The following is an 11,537-nucleotide window of genomic DNA, read 5'->3' as shown; positions in this document are numbered from 1 at the left end:
CATCACGATAGCAACCTTCCTTCATCCTGTGAGCATACCCCCCACCTACTGGTTGAAAAATATATCTACATCACATTCACACGTGGGAGAAAGCAGCAAAACATTGGTTCTCAAAGTGGGGTCCTTGAGGTGTCCGTTCCCCGGTTAAATGATAGTTAGGAAACAAATGGACCCTTAATGGGTATGTATCTCAGAGAGTGTACAGTTCCATTTGTACACTCTCTCAGAGTTATTTTTTAAAAAGTGGGGTCCCGGACCTAGAAATACCATTAAATCGGGGTCCGCAGCTTAATTCATGTCAAACTGGCAGTCCTTGAAATTAAAATGGTTCAGAATCCTTGCTAGAGCTGTAAACATCTTCTCTAATGGGGTCCCTGGCATATCTTTTCAAATGGCCATGGGTGTCAATTTGGTGGTCCTAGACATGGAAAATGTTTGAGAACCACTGCTTTAGGACACACACACACACACACACACACACACACACACACACACACACACACACACACACACACACACACACACACACACACACACACACACACACACACACACACACACACACACACACACACACAGGGCATGGATGACTTTTTCCAGGTTGTGGGTTGATAAAAAAGGATTTCATTTGGTGACCTGTTTAAATTGTTAGAAGGCAACTTTGACAATAGCATTAATTCCAAGATCTTGAGGACCACAGCGGAAATACATCTAGGCCTAGGCCTGGATTGTCTTTTTAATGATCGTTCTGTGTTGGCTGCAAGAAATTAAATAAATCAAATAATAAATAAATGTATTGTTACATCTCATGTAATAAGTATATACTCTTTATGTGATGTGATTATATTTGGTATAAAGTATCAATACAAAGATGTATTCATTTCTTGATGTTCTTTAACCCAAAAGCCAAGCAGAGAAAATGTTATATGGTGTAATAATTGACCTTCAACTTATTTACCATTTCATTTATTTATTTGTAAGCACAAATTCCTGTTTTCAGACCTTGGGTTATTTTAATCTAATAATTTAGGCAAACAGGTGTGCAACTTACAAGGTTGGTAGAAGCACGTAATTGTTTTGGTTCAGTTTCAGTACAGGCCTACTGTACCTCAGACTGGTAGTAAAAGTAAAAAGAATACATTGTTTCAAAAATGTTGTTTTCATTAAAAAAGAAAATGCAAACAAATGCTGTTGTTTTTTTCTCTCTATTGGGAATAAAGTCCAAACGGTAGACAAAGAAATTCATGTTACAGAGACCACCACACTGTGTCAAACTGAACAAGTAATGTCCCCTGCATGAATCCTCATGTGTTTTTTTTAGACTTTGAGACCGGGTAAAGCTTTTTCCACAAAATGAACAAAGAAAGGGTTTGTCCCCTGTATGAATCCTCATGTGGGTTTTCAGATGGTGCTGGCTAGAGGCGACCTGTCTCTCTGTTTCCATCATTATGTTCACTTTTCACTGCTAGTAATGTTAACGATGACCCTGCAGCTTCCTCTGGTCTTTGAAGTAACTCCTCCTGTTCCTCTTTAATCTGTGGAGGTTTCACCTGGACCGGACTGGGACTTCTCTCCTGCGGTTCCCCTTTAATCTGTGGAGGTTCTAGTTTCACCTGGACCGGAATAGGACTGCTCTCCTGCTGTTCAGGGGAAACCTCCTGTACACATGTGACGGAGTGTGAGATCTACAAGGAGGAGAGAAGATGCAACATCAGCAGAGAACAAATATATTCTGATTGTACCACTAATAATAACTAAAGTTATTCTTACATTTTTGTCAAGCAACACTTGCCAAAATGTTAGTGTATGAATTAGATTTAACTGTATCCAGTGATGGGCAGTAGCTAGCTACAAGTAGCTAAGAAACATAGCTTTAGTCCGGCTGCCCACAGGTTTTTACTGGCTTAAGTGTGACATTAAGGTATATCGTTTTGACATGAAGAAATTTGAGAACTAAACCACTGATTTAGAAGGGTTTAGAAGACATAGAATGGAATCGGGTCAAAAAAGTAAAATACTTGTGCAAATGTTCATGATTTAAAAAAAATAGCAGATCTACAAGCTCGCAGCGCGGCTGTGAGCTTGTACGTATATCTGCTATTTTTTAATAGTTAAAGCATAAGATAATGGTTAAAGTGGTTCAAATCTAAAGTGACACAGATTCGCGTTCAGGCCTAAAGGCATTTAAACTCACTTTGAAGATGGTCCTCTGGCCTTTACTAGGTCTGACGTAGTCTACTCTCCATGTGACAGGCATGGACTTCAGCCACGCCAAGATGTCCTCCTTGGACTGAAGGGACATCCTTAATGTGCTCTCAAAACCGAGGTGGTCAAAAGCGCTCGGTTGGCTTACAGCCTTGTACCTGCACACATGGTACTGGTAGTCCTTTGGTAGGAACTCCTTCAACACAAAGACAGCATGTTGTTTTAAAAGACCAAAAGAAATATGATGTGTCAGGGGTTGACACTAAGGTCTCAGAGGCACTTGCCCGTCGGGCAAGTACAGGTCAATTTCTACTTGCCCAAAGGTCATTCCCACTTGCCCGAAAAGTAAATTGTCCATTATAAAATGATAGTAAAGATTTTAGTTAACCGCTAAATTTAACACTTTCTTTACTTTCTGGGCTGTGTGAAAATGTCATACCTAATTCTCAATAACTCCAAATCCAAATGCCAAATACCTACTAGCTATGATTGACTATGTCTATGGTTTCAAACTTGTTATTTTACATGTTTAAGTATGTTCAGGTGTTTAGGTGTTTAGGTATTTAGACAGATATCTTGTGTAGTGTTTATAGGCGGTTGCGTCCCCTCTCAAATGAGCACTTGCCTGGTCGGGCAACCTGAAAGCAAACTCCACCTGCCCTAACATTTTATTTACCTGCCGGGGGCAGGTGGGCAAGCCTTAGTGTCAATGCCTGTGTATTCTCAGTACTGATGTACTAACAAAAACAGGAAATGATGGGATGCATCAACATCCCATTGCACCTACCATCAGCTCAAGGTGTTGGTACACATTTAGGCCAGGAATGGATGGGTCAGTACATCGAAACCACTCAGCATTGCTGACTGACACCCCCAATTAAATTAGCTGGTCTGTTAATAGGAAGTGAGATTAACATTAGTTCACATGAGGGACTTTCCAAATACTTAATTGAATCCACTTTCATGAAAAAAGACTACTAACAGTCATTTACCTTGCTCTTTTCATTTTCAGCAGACTTTAGCAAACAAAACAGTGCTGTCAGAGCATTGGTCAGGAGTTTCAGCAGCTTAATGGCCAGCTGTGTATTCTAGATAATGTTGGAAAGAGATGGAATTAGCCAGGATGCACAAAATATGAAGATCATGTACTTCCAAGTAACTAAACCATCCAGGTTGCCTTCTCCTGGACACCATCATTTTTTTATTTTACACTTTATATAGGATTTATATAAATGAGGAGCCAAATACATATCATATTTTTAAATTACATTCAAGGTCAACTTCTACAATTGCTGCAAAACCTGTGATCTCCAGTCATTTTGGGAATTAATTGATGGGTAAATTTAGGTCTGATGATGTGTACCATGCATGTTTCATATATAAATGGTACATTTGTATACACAGATTGTGCACAATTCACCCATTCACACATACATTCATACACCGATGGCGGAGGAAATCATGCAAGGCACCAACCAGCACATCAGGAGCAATAGGGCTTCAGAGTCTTGCTCAAGGACACTTCTACACTCTCTGGGGGAGCCCGGGATCAAACTGGTAAGTAACCTTGCAGTTTCCATCCAGGCCGGCCACTCTACCCCTGAGCGACTGCAGCAGCACTTTACATTATATCTAACCAAAGCATACATTTTGGGGGAAGAAAAAAGAAAAGAAAAAAAATAGCCGGTGGCCCCGGTGCCCACCTGACCTGTTCTGTAGACTAGAGTGAACCAGGACATGACATCTTATCCAATATGTTTTTATAGCAGCTGGTTATTTGTTTATTAGTTAGGATTCCCATTAGCTGGGCCTTAAAGCAGGGGTCTTCAAAAGTGGATCCCTACTAGCCAATCTACAAACTCACAAGACTTCAGCTGCTTGATTGATTGATGAATTTATTAGAAGTTTGCAATAGAAAAAAGTACAGTTTCATGACAGTACAAATCACTGGTACAAGGTCAACTAAAAGGAGATCCTAGAAAGCCGAGGCTTATTTCCACAGGAACCACACTGACACTTTAAGTATCTCATATAACATTGAAAGACAGACGGATAGAACATAGTACTTTATCTAGGATAATATCAGTTTCAAAAGCATAACATCAAAGATTTTGGAAAGAGGTTTGGGGAAAAAAGAGTAGACTAAGTAGGCCTACAGAGTGAAAGGTTACGTTTGTATTATTGATGCCATTAATCCAAAATGCACTTGTCAATGAATCGATCTGGAATCTATGAAAAGGTTTGAAATAATTATACAATATGCACTGGGGGTTCCCAGCTTCATTTTTCTCTCAGGTAAAGGGTCCTACCTTGGCCTGAAAAACCTTAGACCCCTGCCCTAAAGCACAGTTAGTCTTCCTGGGGCCCACATTCTGATACGTTTGAAATGGCATGCAAATTTACGGCCGTTTAGCTCAGTTGGTTAGAGCGTGGTGCTAATAACGCCAAGGTCGCGGGTTCGATCCCCGTAATGGCCACTCCGACTTTTGATAAACATGCCTTATTGGGTTTAGTTTTATGCGGAATAAATGTTCAATCATTAAAATAAAGCAAACAAAGGTTATGTTTGACAGCTGAACAGTGTGACAGACAGTGACACTGATAATGTAAATGACTGTTAGTACACAAGAGCATTCTACAATAATAAAAACAATAATTTGTTAACTTTAAACAACTAGTGTAGTACTAAACTATCAGGGTCAGCACTGTTCACTAGTCGTGTGTAGTGTCTTGTTATTGTACCAACCTTTTCTGTGGGTCCATGTTTCGTATTCTGTTTAATGACATTCTTCCTTTCCCAGGGCCCAAGTGTGTCTTCAGCATGCAGGCATATTATAGCTCTATTGTGCAGACAGCACAGAGAGACGATTTAGAGACAAATATTAATCTGCAAAGAGAACTCCACTCTTCCTCTTATTATTATTATTCATTATTCTTCAACTTCTTCCACTGTCTTCCGGTTATATTCTTCTTTACAGCCACATACCGCCACCTACTGATCTGGAACGTGAACCAAAGCTCGTACTGTCTAAATATTTCTACCAAACAATTAAAATAAAAAAATGTGACAAAAAATTCATATTTTCTAGTATAATTTTGAATACTAATAATTAATTTCTATCGTTTGTTATGGCAGATCGCATGTCAGTGGTTATGTTACAACGCCCCCTGGTGTGTGGTTGTAGAAAGTACAACCAAACTATTATTTTGGATAGCTCGGTCTGCTGTGCCTGCATGGCTGCCCATAGAAAGGAGCACGTGAAGCTTACGTGTCTTGCTCAGGGACACTTCAACACATTATTGGGGTCTGGAATCGAATTTAAGACCACCATGCAGCTATGACCGCATCACAGGACCCAGCCAAAAGATCAGCCCTTATGCCGTGACATTGTATTCAATGCCGTGACCCGGATTCGAACCGGGGTTGCTGCGGCCACAACGCAGAGTACTAACCACTATACGATCACGGCGAGCTACCGGGGCTGGTGACGTAGCGGGAGCTAATTGTCTAATAAGTACTTTTGGCTGTAATCATCCTTGATTAATTTTATCTGAGCTCCATTGAGTAAATCCATTTTTTTGTCCTTTTTTTTCCTTTTCTTTTTTTTTTCATTGTTTAAATATGCTTTGATGAGTGAACTCCTGTCATGTATTTTCCTATAAGAGCCACTAGATGTCCTTCTGTCCCTTGGTAGGGTCGGATATTGTCCTTTGACAGTTTTGACCAAAACTATTTTCCAGCCTTTTTAAAAGACTAAATGGCATCTAAAGATGTTTAAGGCCTACCATGTTTTTTTTCCAGTTCTTCGTTGTAATTATAATTGTGATGTACCTTGCTCTTTACAGTAGCCTACTCTCTGTTCTTGTTTTCTTTTATCTTTTTCATATTTCTTTGTACCTGTACTTGCTGTGCTGCCTCTGGGCAAATGATTTACCCTTATAATAATATTAAAGGTATCTATCATATAGTGCACACATTTACCGGCCAGCTGCTGCTTCCTAACTGTGGACACAGCGAATTGTGTTCATTTGAGTGCCCGGCCAAGCCAGTTGCAGTTGCACTCCCTTTACTGAGTATGTGAGTTTGTCTTCCCTGTCTCTGTCTGACAGGCAGATCTGTGATCCTTCAGCAGAAGGATATAGCAATTGTCTGTGACTGACTCTTCTGACATCACAAATAGCTGACCTGTTCTGACATCACCTCATCTCATCAGCCGAAGGACATAGGATAGGCCCTATAGCCCCATATATGGAGATATAGCCCCATATATGGAAATCCCCTGCTCCTGGAAATCACCCCTGCTCAGCTGAAGGATATGGGATATTGCCCCATATATGGAGATCCCTGATGTCATCAGTATCATCCTAGCTCAACAGGATATGCTTTATTGTGGCCGTAGGGCGCAGTTATATGGAAACCGTCACATCTTTCCGTATCTCTGTCTGTCTGTCTATTACGCCTGACACTGTGGTTCCCCTGACACATCACAGGTGACATCACCTCTGTAAAAGTCCATATATGGGTATTCTCCAGAATCCCTTTTATGCGCATATGAAGATCCCTGATGTCATCGATATACATCACTGGCCAGATGGCCAAGACATGGCCCATATTTCAGTGGCTGGTTCAGAAAGGGATCCCCCATGTATGGACATAAAAGGGATTGTATGTTGTGATGTCATGGGAACCACTCTAACAGAATCCCTTTTATGCCCCTGATGTCATCATTAAGCCCATATCTAACAGGACTTCATATGGGAATGACTATATATGGAGGAAGACAGCCCATATCTGTGTGGCTGGTAAATCTGATGTCACATTGTAGATTGGCCTCCAATGCTGGGGGATATGGGACATCTGGGAGACTCAATGTAAAATTGTCTATTATGTCCAAAATGTTAAATAAATAAAGTATTTGAAAAATGGTCTTAACTAATGTAACATATGCATGATGTGAAAATGCCCAGTACAGTAGTAGTATAATGATGTACAGGCAGTACATCATTATCAGACTTAATTCTATCCTTCAACTTTTATGTTGTGTTGTAGACCTATGTGTTTATGCCCCAAAATGATTGGATATGTGGCTTTTGTAGCAATTTGTATACTTGACCCTAATTGACAAATATTTAAGCATGTTCTAATCATGTATACTTTACTTTACTTTACCTTAAAAAAAAAGAAATCTAAATTAAATAAATATATTTAATTATGTTACGTTTAGGAGGAAATAGACAATTTAACACTGAAGTGCCCACTCTTCCTTGGTGCCCACCTACCATCCTGGGTACTGCAATAGGTTCTCTGACAACGGGTATTGTGTGCATTCGTTCCCAACGGGCATCGGCCTAGCGGTTAATTATTCATAATAATACGTTAATAAAGTGGTGTTTGAAGATGATGACTGCTGCTGATCTGCTTCAACATATCCTCCATGGCACCATTTAGGGATGAAACTATTTAGCTTTACTAATTACAATTATTAACAAAACATCACAATGAATTACTGTAGAGGCTCAGTATAACCGAGTTTTAAAACCCATTAAAAAATAATTTGGAAAACAGTTGAAGAGCCTTGTAGACAAGGGTCTTGCAGTCTAATTTTTTTTTACTTCCAAAGTATACATTTTGTTTCTTTTTATTTATTGTTTGTATGCATTATTTTGCTACTTTATTATTAAATAATTAAATAACAACTCGAACCTATATGCGCCTAAGACAAAAAAAAAAGTTTAAAGGATGACAAATTAGTACACAGCTATTTACAGTATATGATTATTTAGTTTTGTTTTATCATTACAGCAGGGTTAGGGTTAGGGTTATTATACTATGGGGGAAGGGCATAGGCAACTGGGAAATAACACACCCTGGCCTATAAAACCAACACATTGGTATAAAAAAAAATATTTTTAAAAAGGTACAAAATGGCACACAATCACATTAGAAGAAGACGCACAAATGTAAAATATCCAGCACATTTCAGCGCTTTAACATTAGTGCTCTTTTGTGCAAAGATGAGAAGACCAGTGGTGCGGGCCTTAAGGGGAGAACATACTCATTTCGTGCAAATCAGTCTAAAAGCGCCAAATTTTGCACAGATGTAGCCCAGGGCTTGCTCTAATGATTTAGCTAGGGCGCCCAAGTTTGCAACCTTCGGGGTCACCACAGCGGCCAAATCAAGTTGGGCTCCAATCGACTTTCTATACAGGAGGAAAATACCCAGAAAAAAAATCTGCTTTAAGTAGGATGTGAGGGGTCTAACTAGGGGTTTGTCATGATTCTGTTTTGCACAAAAAACATTCCTTGGGCTACAAATGGCTCCACAAAACGATGGTTTAATGATGAGTCATCACTTTTAACTGTTTTGTGGGGCCATTTCTAGCCCAAGGAATGTTTTTTCGTGTGCAATGGATTCAGAATCATGACAAATCCCTGGTTAGACCCCTCACATGATATCCTACTTGAAGCAGATTCTTTCCTGGGTATTTTCCTCCTGTATAGAAAGTCGATGGGAGCCCAACTTGAATTGGCTGCTGTGGCGACCCTGTAGGCCCTAGCTAAATCATTAGCGCATGTCCTGGGCTACATCTGTGCAGAATTTGGCGCTTCTAGACTGATTTGCACGAAATGACCATTTTCTCTCCATAAGGCCCTGCACTACAGGGGCATGCAAGACTTTAGCTGGTGTACTGATCCTGGCATATCAAGCTTGCTGCTGCAACCATGGCTGCCAGTCCCTTGGCCTTATGGCTCCTCTGGCACCGCGACCTCCATGTTGTCCCCTTGGCATGCCTCCAGAGCCACCGACACGATTCCTATTAAAGCCTCCGACACTTCTGTTCAGACCCTGCATGGGAGGCCAGTGCTGCTGCTGCGTGTCAAGTTCTGAGGTGATGAATTGAATGTCCAGGAGGCGCCCATCAAGTGTCTTATCCATTAATCCTTTCCTGGCGTTCTCTGCATCTGCCTTTCTTTCGAAGATGACATCTGCAGTGCCCAGACTTCTTCCACCCCGGTCATAATGAACAGCGGCCTTCTTCAGAATACCATATGTGGAGAAAAGGATATTAATATCATTATCGCTTACTTGAAAGTGGAGGTTTGAGACACTGAGGTGGCCTCCAGTTTCTAAACCGGCTGCAACGCTGCCGCCAGCATTGAAGCCATCGGGAATCTGCCTAGGCCTGCTGTTGTATGACACCGGTCTGCCATGACTGCCACCACCAATGTCATGCTGCCGCCTATTATCTGGAAGATGTTTAGGCGGCCTGCCGTATGGCGTCGGTCTTACTCGACCACGGCTGAGGTTCGTTCTCGTGGTTATGGAACCGCCGTCGCCTCGGCTGTTTAATCCTCCACCAAGGCGACCGCCATCATGGCCATCACTGCCATTACGGCTATCATGGCCATTACGGCTGCTGCCCGAGCCACCATGACCATGGCTTCCTCTTCCGCCAGCTCTCTGCTGCTGCTTGTTCTTTTTGATAATGTCGTCTAAGGACATGTCCATTTTGTCGTCCAAGGACATACCACCCATTCTATCTGCCATATTATAACGCCACAACTACAAAGAAAGCACGCCCTAGTGCGCAACCTGTATTTACTAAAGAGAAATCGGTCTGCTTCAAAAAAATAATCAATAGAAAACCTATATACAGTACCCAATAAGAACTATACAAATTGCAAGGGACCTGTGTTGTACGCACTTTTATATTGATGGTGTGACATCAAAGTTAGTTTAGATGTCGTATTGGGATTGGCTGAGAGTCAATATTTCCAAATATAGAAATATAGCACTCAAAGTGCAACTTACCATCACTGTATCCTGGCAAAGGCTGCTTTAGTTAGTTAGTGAGACAAATTTTCACACTCTCTAGTCACCTGAAAGGATTTAGTGGAACCAGGCTGCGTGGGACTCCATATTTGGGCATATCTATGATGTCAATGTAATTTATCTATGATGTATTAGCCTTGTGTAGCCAGACGAATCTGCCATTACAAAGACATTTTTAATCCTTTTGTAACCGCCCCTTGGGGGAAAAGAAATACCCCTTACACCTGCCAGGGCCCAGTATGCAAATGTGCGGCAGGTGTGGAGCTACTGTGATTAGTCGTAGGTCTAACCAAAAGAGTCTGTTTGATAGTTTGAATCTTTTTGTAACCGACCCTTGGGGAGAAAAACACTGAGTAGAATCAGTCTAATATCCATGCAGTGCTATTGTCTGGCTATGCGAGCGAGGCTAATGATGTAGATTCAAGATTCAATACATTTATTGCCATGTCAACATAGTTGATAGGAATTTGTCTTGGTTCACTCTCAGACATAAAACATAAAACAAGGACAATGAAGCGCAACGTATAATGTGTAATGCCCCATGCACACCTGCTCTTTCACTCCCTGTAAGCCAACATGGCAGTTGGGTAAAAGACTGACCAAAGATGTAAAAAGGGTGCCAAAATATCCAAGAAAGACTGGTATGATGTCAAGGCATGTTCATCATCCACAATCTTGGCAAGACCTTGGTCACCAGGAATAAGGGAACCAGAATAGCTTCAGATGGTCTTAAAGGCCGCGTGTTTGAGGTGAGCCTTGCTGACCTGCAGAATGATGAGGTAGCCTTCTGCAAATTCAAGCTGATCACAAAGGACGTCCAGGGCAAGAATTGTCTTACCAACTTCCACAGGACCCATGACAAAATGTGCTCCATGGTCTAGAAATGCAGACTATGATCGAGGCCAATGTGGACGTGAAGACCACTGACGGCTGGCTACCTGCTGCGTCTGTTCTGTGTTGGTTTCACAAAGAAGCGCCCCAACCAGATCAGGAAGACATCGAATGCCCAGCATCAATACGTCCGCCATATCCGCAAGAAGAGTTGCATGCATCCTTTTGTAATAACTATATTTTCAGGCCGGCCTTCAAATCTAGTCCTATATTGCGTAGATATTGAGACGTCTGCTCAAAACCCAGTTTAACCTGAGTACAGGATTTTTGCCACATTTGGCAAAAAAAGAAAAAACATTACATTTCATTTTGAGTATAAAATGGTACAGCATTGATGTGCATATGTGCTGGTAGACAGGTCTCAGTCTGTCATCTCAATGGTATAAAAGTCCAATTAATAAGAGCAAATGATGTTGATCATAGAAAGACTGCAGCCTGTGTGTGTGTGTGTGTTCTCCAACACACACACACACACACACACACACACACACACACACACACACACACACACACACACACACACACACACACACACACACACACACATCACCACACGCGCACGCACACACACACACACACACACACACACACACACACACACACACA

The sequence above is a fragment of the Nannobrachium achirus genome (genome assembly GCF_963921795.1).
Source record: "Nannobrachium achirus genome assembly, chromosome: 18".
In the NCBI taxonomy this organism is placed as follows: domain Eukaryota; kingdom Metazoa; phylum Chordata; class Actinopteri; order Myctophiformes; family Myctophidae; genus Nannobrachium; species Nannobrachium achirus.
Note: the sequence above shows the minus strand (reverse complement) of the source record.